Here is a 13,491-nt window from a genome sequence, read left to right on the forward strand (position 1 = left end):
ATATTTGGGAAGTGCCAGGAGGCTCTGTGAAGGAATATAATTGTAAATTAACATGTGTATTGTCAGCACCTCCTCCAAAATTCTGCAAGTCAACTTCTATGTGCTCCATCACAGGAGTCTGAAGGTGCACTGTCCCTTGGAAGAAATGACTGTCATCTGTATGGCTTGCTAATTATCTAGCATGCAAAAAAGTAAATAGTGCATAATGGTGTAGAGCTTGGGAGTGTCTTGTGAGTGTATTTCCTTTGCTGCAATGATCTGTCAGTGGCAAGGAGACCTCAGCACTGGTTTTAAGACTGGGGACATATTATGGATCTGAATTGAAAGGACACCCTAACTGTGGTTCTGCATACAGTTTTGACATGAAGATTTGTCATTTTGAAATAATTCTCTCTGAATTGTCTGTTCAGCCTATCTCTGCCCCTCACCCAGCACATTGTGTTTGGAAGGGGAAGATACCGGTGAAGCCATTTCAGAAACAAGCCCTGACTTTTGTGTACTTCCATTTCCTTTCTAAAGCTGGGTAATTTAAAGTGACACATCAGGGAAAAAAAAAAAATAGTGTTTTATCAGCTCTCTGTTCAAGCAGGTGGTGCTGTGTTTTGTATAAAGGACAGTGGTTAATTTAAGATTTCTACCATAGCAGCAATTCTAAATGACAGCGTTTGTATTAGAAGAGCTGCTCTTCCTAGCAGCGCTGTTATAAAAATACTGAAACAGTGGTGATATTATTATAGATCTGCTCCAGTAACAGAAGTTCTACTGTAAGAAATTCTGATTTAGAAAATCCTTGCCATCTTTCACCAGTGATAAATGTTCCCTTGGTTTCCATGCTGCTGCCATTGAATCCTTGTGATTGGAAGAACTCACAAGCAAGCAGCTGTGCGCAGTGTAAGTGCAACATGTTGTAGTGGCTTCAGCAGGAGCAAAGGTGGCAGGATCTGGCTTGGAGCAATATGCAGAGTAGCAGAGGAGAGAAAACAGCTGGGGGCTAGCCTGTATTTTCCAAAAGACTTTTGTGCATCACTGCTCAGAGCGGTGTGTGTGTGTGCATTGGGGCAGGAGGGACATCCTCCTGCTTCCCCCAGAGCACCCAGGCAGGGCAAGGCTCTCTGCTTGGGGGAAGAGCTGAAAGCATGAGTCAGGAGGATCATGAACGTGCTGTTAGTCTGCTCCTGAAGTCGATGGCTTCCCCATTGCTGGTGATTCAGCAGTAATGAGTGGTGTAGGCTGGGGCTGGGAAGGGTACTTCATTCCTTCTCCCTGTCCACTCCCTGGTGGCAGGGCTGGAGCTGGCTGAGGTCCCTCTGGTAAGATGGCTTATGACGTTGCCCTCCTCCAGCCATGTGTTTGCATTTCAGAAGGCTACTTGTGTACAAATGAAATATGATTGACTTCAATTCCATCACATAGATATTAGCCTTTCCAATGCAACTGGGAGCCACAGGCCCTAAGAGCTATTTCTACTCTCCTGAGTTTTGTGGTAGGACGTGAAGCAGTTCACACCAATGTGCTTGTGGCAGGCCAAGCACACACTGTGCTGGGCTGAGTGAGGGGCTGAGAAACTGGTGACAAAGTTCATTTGTCCTTTCTCCTTGTATTGCATCTAAGTTCTCTTTTAATTACTCTAATGTTTTTGTCTTGTGACATTGCCTCACTGGTCACCTCACTCTCCAATTACTGCTTGTGTAAGGAAATGCTTCTTGACATTGCCCTCAATTTCTTTTTACTTTATTTCTATTTTGCTTATCTGTGATGGAATGAAAGTATGAAAGGCTGAAATTAGCCATTAGGATTTTTACATACTTTAATTAGTATTTTTTTAAGAAAACTCCTTTTTTTTTTTTCAAATTCTATTCCATACAAGCCAGTTGTTTCTAGCCTCGCAGGCTTAATGTCTTAATTTTCAAGTTAACCTTCTCAATTCTTTTCTGAATATTTCTGGTGCCACAGTAGCTTCCTTATAATATGGTGACCAGGAATTAATGAGTAATTTATTTCATTTTCATCTGTTGATATTTTGAGCTCTGGTCTGTATAGGAAACAGTGTTTCTTTTGAAATAAGTGCTGCTGTGGCCTACCTGGGATCTGTCGTGGATGGGAGCTAAGTTTAAGGCAGTGTGACCAGTCTGAGAAGCAGATGTAGAACACTGTGGATGTGGATCGCTCTGCTCTTTGCATGTCACCCCCTCAGAGTTTGCCGTGTGCTTGAGAAGCGTTCTGTGGGAAAACAATCAAATTGAACCCTGTGGGTTTTTCATACCTTTCCTATTCCACAAACCTTAGCTCTTGTGTCTCCCAGTGACTCCAAAGTTCATGTGGGAAATGAGGCTCCAAGGGAGGCAAGGGTCAGGGAAGGGTGCAGGAGTGGGCTCCATGCAGAGGTTTGGTTTTCCTCGAGTCACTCTTCCTCTCTATACCTCAGGGACAAGAGGATGGGGAGCATGGAGGTCAAGGGAGAAGGGATCTCCTTCCCATCCCAGTCCACCTAGAGTTATTCTCTGAGTAGTCCCTCCATTAATTCATCAAGTGGCATCTCAGTGAGTTTTCTTACCCTCTTGCTGACTCCCATGGTGCAGATCAGGTTAGACTTGCTTCAGTGGGGGAATTGGCCGACTGTAATTAAAAATGATTGTCAGTTGACACCAGGGCTCCACGTTATTAGTTTAAATGAAGATACTTTCCATGGACAATGATCCTTGCATACCTTAGCACAAGCTATTGCATGCAATTAGTTTGCAGGAAAAAAAAAATGACATGCTAAAGAAAATATCAACCAGGAAGACATTGGCATTCATGCCCTTCTTCAGTAGGAAAAAGTGCATCCCACAAACCCAGGTTGGCTTTCTGCTGAAACAGAAACCATATGCAAGACCTAGTGAGCTTCTAAGGCCAGGACAGCCAGGATGTAAGCAGCTCGGGCTCACTCCTGGCTAAATTACTGAAATCATGGCTTTTGCTTTAGCACATCTCTCAGCTCTTTCCCAGTTGAATAGTCAGCATTATTTGTAGTCAGAGTGGCTTCTCCAAGGCTGGGTTAACTATGTCAGTGTCATTTCTGATGTGTGTTTGTCCAAACTGTTCATCAGCACCTTTCATGATGAGGACCCAGGCAATCTCCAGCACTTCCTGTAGGCCTGCTCTTACAAAGTGCTTTCTATGTCTAGCTTGAAGTTGTCCTTGTTGCAATTTAACTCCATTTCTTCTTATTCTGTCACAACAGTGCAGTACAGCATTTTTTCCAGCTTTTCCTCACAAGTCATGTTTTCAAGACCTTGGATTATTATGACTGTCTTCTTTCCTTTCTTACCCCCCACATCTTTCTTGAAGCCCAGTTCTCAAACCTGAACATGGTTTTCCTTTAGTACTGAGGAACTAAACTTTATTTCATTTAATCTAATTTACTGTCCATGCTTTGGTTTGGGGAAAGGCTTTCATCCTGGTATTTTTTTAAAACCTTGTGCTGGATAATACAGATATCACTATCAAAAGAGTACAAGCTTGTGGCCTGGCAGCCACAAGGATGAGGTGAGACCTGGGAAAAGCAAAATCACATCCTTTCCACTCATTATCATCCATCTTCTGCAATAACCAAACACATCTTCCACCTCAAACTTACTGAGCACATGGCTTGCTCCTTCCTGTTGGGAGAACAAACTATGCCAAAGGGAATAAGAAGCAACTCATAGTTTGCATTAATTTACCAAATGCAAATCAGTGCTGTGAGGTATAACTAAATAGTGCTTGTACCATTCCACTGCCTGTGCTGTATGAGAAATTCACCATGTAACTACAGTGGCTGCAGCTCTTCCCCAGCAATATGGAATCATTAAGAAACCTTTAAAAAGGGAGCATGTGTAAGATACCATGGAGCTTCCATTAAGCATAAAGCTACCTCAAAACCTCTCTAGGTGGAGAGCATTACTGGAGTGAGTCACCAACCAGAATGCAAAAATACCTCAGCAACTCCAGTTCTGCACTGGATCTTACATGCACACATACACACCTATGTATTGTACCTTTCCCAAACATCTCAACATTAGAAAAAGATATTTCTCTTCCAGTTCAAAGGACTTTTACAGGTACTTGTTGTGTCTCTGCAGAAGGATGTATCTGACCTAACATGTTCCCAGCAAACTTCCTGACTTTTAGCATAAGACAGGACTCCTGTCAGCTACGTACAGCAGCATCAGTGGTAAGGTAGCTGGAAGAAATGTTACATGTGACGCAAACCAAATACCTTGCCACTTATGTATTGGGAATCAGACACCTAGGATCATCTCACCAGAAAAGCTGTATACCATTAGGTCTGTGGTGCCTTCCATAAAAATTTCTGGATGCAAGAGCATGGAAGAAGGATTCTTAAATAATCATAATAATAATAATAGAGTCAGTGAAGAAAATCCATTCAAATAATTTTAGTGGTGAGTACAAATGAGACATATTGAAGTCACTATCTCCTTCCTCTGTGTTTTATATACCAGTACAAAGGATATGGTCTATGGCAATAAGAGCACTAGAACAGCTGTCTTACAGTACCAGGCAGTTTATGCGTACTTTTGCAGAGAGAACACTGCAGATAAAATGGATACACTACTGGGCAATCAAATTATCCTTATAACTGGTTAAAGCAAGGTGACCCAGGCAGGTTACTGTGATCAATATAGAATTCTTATAGCAAAGTTATATATGTATAGTGGCTCCCACATGAAACAAATTCTTCCCGTGTTGCCCATGTAATTCAGCTGCCTTTAGTTCTAAATTGCCACTTTCAAGAACAAAATGGAGCAGTATTTCTGTGGGTAGTGGATGTTTTTCTGCTTCTTCACTTCAAATACAACAACAGGCCACCATTTTTGCTGAGCTAGCTGTTTCCTCGCTTAGTCAAGTCTCTATGTTTTCATTGGCAGAGCTATATTGCAGATTTTAGGAGCCACAAGGAGCAAACCATGCTTTAGATTCTGTAACATAAATGTTAAATAGTTCTGTGCTGAAATACGCTGTGGGTGCAATTAGATGTCTTTGCCATGCCCGAATAAGTAAACACAGATCTTGGCTGTTCACCCAGGACCCTGAGGAAGCCTGCACAGCACAGGGTTATTCATGTAGGGCAGCACTGCAGTGTGCGCCAAACCAGGAACAACCCAGGGGCTCCACTGATCTGGCAGGGCAGTAGATGGGTCAGCCCTGCTCCCCACCCTACCAACAACAAGAGCAGCAGCTGGTGGCCTCAGTTCCCAGCCTGGCAGAGGATTCTGAGTTTGGCTGGAGCTGTGCTAACCCTCACGTTAGTGCTGGTGCTGCAGTTCCTGCAACTGCACTGAGGATACAAGAGTTTTGTATGGATTATCAGCCTTCCCCACGTGGGCAGCTCATGTGGCTTGATAATATCTTCTTGGCCTGTTTCAGAGTTGTCTCAGATGGGAACTACAAAAGTTTCCAGAAATGTCCCAATTTGGAGACATTCTATCACAGACTCTAACTTACTGCCACTGAAATCACAGTTGCCTGCAATCTCAGGTGTGTAAGTTCTTTTTTCAAGAAAACTGAGGTTCTTGTGCTCTTGTCAAAGTTCTGAACAGCTTACCTGCAGAAGGGATCCCTACGGCACCTTTGCCACCCAAAGACTTAAGATACCTTAGAATTAGTCACAGACGTTTCAGCTGCAATATTCTTTTTCCCTGAGGAGGTGTCTATGAGGAGTGGAGTTTTCTCAAGGTCTCTCACCCCCCATTAGGGCGCTGGCTTCTTTTTTGGTATACTTCATTTTAAAATGAAACATTCAACACATGTTTTAGGAATGTTGTCACAGTTATTCTTATCTCCTTCCTCAGCAGAGGCAAATCACTTATAAACATTTCCAGCTTCACTCCCCTTTGCTTAGATTAACAAACTGACCAGTACATCACTGCTCTTGGTGATAAGCTTTGCTGCAGTTCGGGACAGAGTAAAATACTCCTTCCATGAGAGTATTATCAGACTGAAAGCCTGGCGGTGTATTACACAGTTTCTTTGTCTTTCTGTAATGCTTTTTCAACACGAGTCAGCTTTCTGGCAGTGAGTCACCTACGAGTGCTGAAGAGTCACACAAAAAATACACATATTTTGCTTAATGCTGAAAGCTCTGCCATCGACTCACAATTCTGTCCCCAGTCTCCCATGATCTGGGTTGGTTTTAGGTTTTTTTGAAAGGGACAGCTATCCCAATTTCTTTTCTTCAGAACTTGTGACATTTCAGTCTGTCTTGCTTCCATTACTTCCGAGGAGGTGGAAGAGAACTTCTGGAGGAGGAACTGCCTGCCGTGTCAGTGCAAGCTGCATGGAAATGATGCTGCACAGGGCAGGCACTTTGGTTATCTGCCTCTATCTACCTTGCATGGATTCTGTGGGTGCCTCCTTGATAATTTTCTGGACAGCCTTTTTCTTGCTTATGCATCACCATTAAAGATGCCTGCTTAATTCCCAGCTGCTGTTTCTGTCCTCTATTTTCCATGATTTTCTGCCTCAAATTCAGGCTTTGTGCTGTGAACTCAACTTTGCATATATGGCATAATCTCAAGAAAAAGAGGAGATGCAAAGAGATGCTCAGAGGTAGCAGACAGAAGAAGGTGGTGTAAAGAAAAGTGGGTTTGTCTGGGATCAGAATTTCTAGAGAAATACTAAGTGGGAATACGAGCTGATGTGAGTACAGGCTAGGCAAAGGAAGAGAAATGAAGACTGTAGAAAGTAGAACAACATGAAACTCTTCTTGCCCCAGCTATGAGGTGAAGACTAGGAAAGTGCTCCAGCTGCCAAAAAGAAATATGTGTGTTAGGATGTTTCAGAGTGAGTACTGACCTTCACCATCTACGTGTACCTTGGAGGTGAGTAATGTCCTCCTGAAGACTTGAAAAAAGAAGTTAAAAAAAAAAAAAAAAAAATGATGTTCAAACACATAGTTCTCTTTTTTTTTTTTTTTTTTTTTCCCAGTCCTAGTGATGGTCAGGTGGTTTAACATCATTGTGTTTGCACTTAGTGTTGTTGGCACAGTGCTGAACAAGAAAAGAGATCAGATGCTGTCCTCACCTCCCTTGTCTCATTCCACACGAACTTCAACAAGGATCATTGCCTACATAGGTTGAAGTAGCCCTTCTCTCATACAATGAAGATAAGGAGAACTGAAGTTCAGCTACATGACCAGGGGTGCCCGGATGCCTTTCCAAAGGCCCACTTCCTCAAGAGGAGAGAGCTCTCCTAGCACTCAGTATCACAACCTCGCACCAACAAGCCCTGTGTCATTAACTCACCCTCTCCCTACTTTTGTCTGCAGCTTACAGTGAGAGCTGCAGGTGTTGAGCACAGGTAGGCTGAGCCCTGTCCCACAGGAGCCGTGGTGAGCTCATGGTTTCTACCTCATGGTTTCTACCATGTCTAAATGGAAGTTACAGCCTGCAGTGGCTTGGGCATCAGCATCAGCATGGTGAAGATGGTATATAAAGATTATCTCGTATCTTAGAGGCAGTGCCATCTGGTACAGATGTACATGTGGGAGATTAAACATGTAAAATCCAGCAGCAGCAACTAACATTTCCATAATAGTTCTTTCTTTCTTTCTTTCTTTTTGGAAGGAAAACACATTGGCCATCTAATTTGGATTCATAAAGGAAACCTATTAATGAAAGGCTTCAAAGAACCGTCTCAGAACTTTTAATCAGTAGTTGTGATTTAGCATGGAAAAAAGCAGAAGGGGTTGGGTGATGGGCTTTTATTGTTGTTTTTTGTAGTTTTTGTTTAAAGCAACTGACTATATGAAAGCGGGCTGGGCGAGGGAGCCCAGCGGGGAGCCTCTTCTCACCCACCTGGAGAAGAGGCCCCCTGAATGCTTGTTTTCATTATCATGGGCCTTTCTGGCTCTTCAAAACCCTTTCCACCGGTTGCCAAGGCAACCTAGAGCTGTACTGCAGCACACGGATGTTGCACATCAACTGGTGTGTTGCACTTAACTGAAATAAATAAGCAAATAAACATGAAAAATGGCCATGGGCCAAATAAGGGCACTGTCTTTTATCATGGACATCTAACATTTATAAGGATTTCAAACAGTCTACTAGGCGTATCAGCAAAGAGGTAGTTGATCAAAAAAGGAAAATGCATGCACACGCACAGCTAGTTCTTTTCATTTTAATGGGACTTCTTACTTGAATAAGGTGAAAGGAATTGGATCTAGAATATGCAATCCCTCTTACAAGCTTTGAGTTATATTTTTATGCCATTCAATGCCTCTCAGCTGGGCTGTTTTTTTGGCACATCTCTGCTCCTACTTCAGCTTCAGCATTGGCAACTGTGTTTTCCCATCAGACCTGGCCACCATCCAAGCTACCAGTGGAGCTGTGAAGCACTGGAAAAATAACCTGAACAGTCGGTTCTGCAAATTCCAGGATGCAGTTGCTCTTTGACTCTCACCTGAGTCACTTATGCGGTGGTGATACACACCAAAGATGTGAGCAAAGACTACAGGTCTGACTCCTCAGTTTCCAAGCAATATGAGAAACCAACCTGTGGAGAACAATCACAGAATATCCCGAGTTGGAAGAGACCCACAAAGATCACTGAGTCCAACCCCTGGCTCCACACAGCACCACCTAAAATCCAAACCCAGTGTCCAAGAGTGTTGTACAAATACTCCTTGAACTGTGGCACTTGGGGCCACAATCGCTGCTCTGAGGAGCCTGTTCCACACCCACTGCCCTCTGGTGCAGAACTGTCCCTAACCCTCACCTGACTTTTCCCTGGCACAGCTCCATTCTCTTGTGTCTGGTCTCTGTCACACAGAGCAGAGCTCAGCGCTGCCCTCCGCTCCCTGTGAGGAGCTGCAGCCGCCATGATGCCTCCCCTCAGCTCCTCTGCTCTGCGCTGAGCAAACACAGGGACTGCAGCTGCTCCTTATATCTGCATATCTGCACTCCAGACCCATCACCATCTCCATAGTCCTCCTTTGGTTGTTCTCTAATTGTTTTGTGTCCTTGTTACACTGTGGTGCCCAGAACTGCACACAGTGAAGGAAGGTGTGTGAGGAGATAACGCAGACTGTGCTTGAGGGTGAGCGTCAGCACCTGAAGCCGTGCTAGTCAGGAGATGTGAGAAGAATGGCTTTCACTGCTGTCTGCATGAATCCCCTGGTGCTGAAGGGTAACAGCTGCATGACCCCTTTGGATCACTGGAGACCAGTCGAGGAAAAGCTTTGCCTCCCTGGGAATGTTTGTAGTAGGTCCAGCTAAGCAGGGCTGTAAAAATAGTTTTCCTTTAGACTCAGGAAGGGAGGTGCTGGCTGCAATTGCTGGCAGGGGAAGAGGGAAGGGAGTGGGGCGGAAAGCACTGCAGTGAACAGCATACATTTCTCTGAGGTTTATCATGTCGTGCTGTGCTGTGCTACCAGTCGTCAGAGCAGGAGGCAGCACTAGGAGCTCAGAAGGGGCAAGTCAGCAAGCTGTGTGTAGCTCCTGTGTGCTGGGTGTAGGTGTGAGGCAGGTAAGCCAGGCAGGAGGAGATGCGAGGGCTGGCTTTCCTCAGCAGGAGCCACAACAAACTTCTCTTGGCTTCAGTGGAGACTGTGCCTCCCTCAAGGTGATGAAGAGGTGCCATACAACCCAACTGTGGTCATTTTGACTGCCTGTTCATACAAACTGCACATCAGCTAGAGGTATAGGCTCTCAGCCCCTCACCAAGTTCTCTTAGCACTCCTGGGCAACATGTGTTGAATGGCAACACACATCAAAAGGCATTCCCTAGCTCCTCACCCCCAGGGCAGCCCATGGATGTCTTTACTATTCTTGAAGTTCCTTTTTCTGAGAGGGTTCACAGTGTTTGCATCACCTGTGGCCTGCACTGGCATGGCTGTTAAGCTATTTTCATCTCCCAAGTGTTATTGGTGTGCATCTTGGTGCCAAATGCAGACACGCATGGATACATGTGTGTGTATGCACATGTTAGAGACAGGTGTGTAATACTGTGTGTTGCATTAGATAGTTGTTTATCTAATACATATACACACTGGTCATTTTGTTTTACAGATCTATACACAAATATATAATGCCTCTAAAATGCATGTATACCTCTTAGATACACTAAACGTGCCAGGAATTTGTTGAGGGCTGAGTCTTCAGACGATGTATTTGATTCTAGTTTATATTTTTATTTCATTTTATTTTTTATGTCACCTGTTACCTGTTTATTTAGGACTTTCAAGTATGTAGCTATATATAACTACTGAAATGAGTGTAAACATCATTTAAAAATGGATCTCTTTTTGCAAGATCTGCAACTGCCACAGTCGTAAAAACACAAATGAGAATGATGATCAGTCACGGGTGTACTGAAAATAAACTTATATAACTGTTAGAAAGTCTGACTTGCCCAGAAGTATTTGAAGCTGATCATGGCAAACACATCTCATGTAAACCTAAGATTGAAAAATTGGTTTATAATGAAGATTTCAAAATTCTTAAAATGTTCTCATCACAGTTAAGCTCTAAAACCTTAGAAGCAGATGGAGCATAAAGAAAATGCTGTGGGATAAACAACAGTGTGCACCCTATCTGGAGCTGAGTTTGGTTTTAGCATCTGCTTTTTGCCTGCATTACCCTCATTACTTCAGAGATGTGCTAAGAAATACAGGAAAAACCTTGAAACTTGTCTGTCTCTGACATGTATCATGAAGCCTCCCTGGGAGTAATAACTTAGTGGCGTAGATGTGTTACAGTCTCTTTTCTAACCTGATTTTCAGGATTTGGTGCTGGCTTGCCAAGGACTGTCCCATTGCTCATGACCGAGCACAGGGAGCAGCCTACACCCAAGGTAGTTCTCAAGCTACATCCTGGGTGATAGGTCTGTGTCAGACCTGATCTTGTGCAAAAAGTGGAGTCCGATGTGCGGAGGACTTGCTTGCAGTCATATAGGCAGAACAGAGAATTAAACCTTGCAGGCATTGTTAAAAACAAAACAAAAAACAAAACGAAACAAGACTGAATTTTCTGAGCTGCATTAATAGACGTGATTGTCCAGATCCTGAAATGGTGAAAATTGGCATAAAACCCATTAACTGCACCACAGCTATGCTGATTTACATCAACTGAGGACACGGTGCTGTGGAAGAGGACAGAGTCATAGCATATGTAATGGAGTACACCTCGTCCTCTTCCCTGGCGAACATTTATCAGATCCTGCAAGGCTGTAATGGTGCATATTAGAAGATGTCCAGCATGATCTATGAAGTGGTTTAAATTGCATCAGACTTAGTGTGGCCTCTCGCACTTCCCCGAATGGAGAAACTCAATAATTCTGAGCTACCACAGCTCTGAAAAATTGGGTTCGTAAATCTCTTTTCAACTCGCTCATTGTGTTTCCAAGGATGATCATGGTGCAGCTGCACTGAATGCACATCCTACAAAGTGTGTGGTTCAAAGCAGCAGACTCTGTGTTTTATACACCGTATGCAAGCATTTCAGTTCGCCTTTAAGGAGCAGGCTTCATTTCACCAATCTGTTTTTCTGGTAGTACATCTGCTAGGAAGAAAAAGGCATATGGGTCTGCTCTGAGGAAAAGCGGATTCCTCTTGACAAGATCAGGTCCTTGAGCCTGAAAACACCAATTCTACCTCATGTGAGACGTGGAGAAGAGGGGAAGAGCAAAAGGTCTGTGCACAGCTTCATCCCTGTTTAAAATGAAGTGTGGGAAGGAGCAAGGGAAGAAGAGGAAAGCTTATGTCAGCTGTCAGTAAAAGTATCAAATTAAGCTGATAAGTAATTTTTGCACAGCAGGTAGTGTGCTGTTGGTCTTAATTAGCCTTATTTCAAGATTAGGCACAAGAGGGAAGAGCTGCAGGATTTGGAAGTTTGTTTACTGATCATTCCCTAGTCATGCTATTCAGATGGTTTTAGGGGGTTGAAGGAGTGTTCTCCATCTCATGGAGCTAAGGGAGTGTTGCCCCACAGCAAGGAAGGTAGATACAGGTAAACATGAAGAATTAAAAAAAAAAACAACCACAAAATAAGACATCAGCCAAACTCCAAGCCCACCAAAACAAAGCCAAATGACAGACCTCTGCTTTTGAGCTAGACATAAAAAAAATATGGGGTGATGGAAAGAGATAGGGATTTCAGTAAGCCCTGGTTTTGGTCCTGCAATCGTCTCCCCCTGCCATTACTCTGCACTGTCAGCCCTGCTGAAATCAGTGTAACAACATAAGGATTAGGACACTTGATCAGCAATGCACTTAAATGTGCACTCAACTTAAACATCTGAACAATCCCTTTGAATTCAATGGCTGCACTCATGGAGTTAAAAATAAGCCTGCTGTTAAGTGCCTTCATCAGATCAAGGTCCAATTATTTACTTTTGGGAGTAGTTCCAGGGGAACTTGTGTCTTTGGTTAATAAACTTACAAAAAACAGCTTTCGTGTCTGATTTATGTAGTGGCAATATGAAGCATACTTTAAAGAGGGAAGTGCTCTTAAAATCTTTTTTGACCAATGAAACCTGTGTCAAACAGATTAAAATAAAAAAGAAGGGAGATAATAACACATATATTAATATATGTGCTTAATGTAATAGTAATAATTAGTCTTCTTTAGTCAAAGAAATTTTACTAGAGATCTCACATATGTTTTCAAAGGACATTTCAAATTGAGGCTTCTTTTTTGGGGGTTGCTATTTGCTGTTAGTCTGTTGCTACTTCTGGTTGGATTGGAGATGGATCTTCAATGAGACCTTCAAAATATTAATTTCCATTAAATGACTAACAAAACAAATGCAGGGTCACCATGTTGATTTCTGAGTATTTCTTCTGCCATCTAAGGCATAAAGCCTCCCTATGGCCTGATGCTGCATATTATATTCCCACGTGTCAAGGCCAGGGTTCATCCCACAGCACATCAGATGCTTGACTTTCAGCAGCTGGGTTGAAACCTGGGCTCTTCTGAGGGTGATTCACACCACAGGTGGGCTGAGTTGTCATCAAGGTGTTCACCTTCCTGCCGTGGCTATAACAGGAATGAGGGGCTGAGAGTGCTCCAAACTTAGGCACCTCAACCACATGCCTGCAGCATGATATGAAGAATCCAGGCTTATACATACATTTTTCTCCCTCCAGGTAATATTTCACTTTGCATTGACCTTCTGCACTGTTCAGCTCTCAAAGGCAGTCTCTGGGGGAGCACTAGGGCTCACGCAGCAAAGGGGTTACAGACCCATTTGCTGTTGACCCTGTGGCCTGTCACCTTGATGCCCTCCTCTTGGGTGTCTCAGAGGTGTCTTCCAGGTTTGCATCCCTTCCAGGAGACTGTAGTGTTATTAATATTCCCCATCACAAACAGCAGAGAGCCACCAGCAAAGCTCCTGCATGCTGAAAATAGCTCTCGTGCTAAATATAGGGGATTTTTTTTTTTTATGAATCTATTTGCCACTTCCATTAGTCAGGGCAGAAATACATTATTGTAAGATGTCTGAGCATTTTGT

At 43.4% G+C, this 13,491-nt stretch overlaps 1 long non-coding RNA gene across 1 annotated transcript in view; it reads left to right on the forward strand.

Annotated features, from left to right (window-relative positions):
- The window catches only part of LOC128086095 (uncharacterized), a 155,317-nt gene that overhangs the window by 112,934 nt on the left and 28,892 nt on the right, over window positions 1–13,491 (forward strand). The window lies entirely within an intron of this gene.

Source organism: Tympanuchus pallidicinctus, unplaced genomic scaffold, assembly GCF_026119805.1.
Source record: "Tympanuchus pallidicinctus isolate F22 unplaced genomic scaffold, pur_lepc_1.0 scaffold3, whole genome shotgun sequence".
In the NCBI taxonomy this organism is placed as follows: domain Eukaryota; kingdom Metazoa; phylum Chordata; class Aves; order Galliformes; family Phasianidae; genus Tympanuchus; species Tympanuchus pallidicinctus.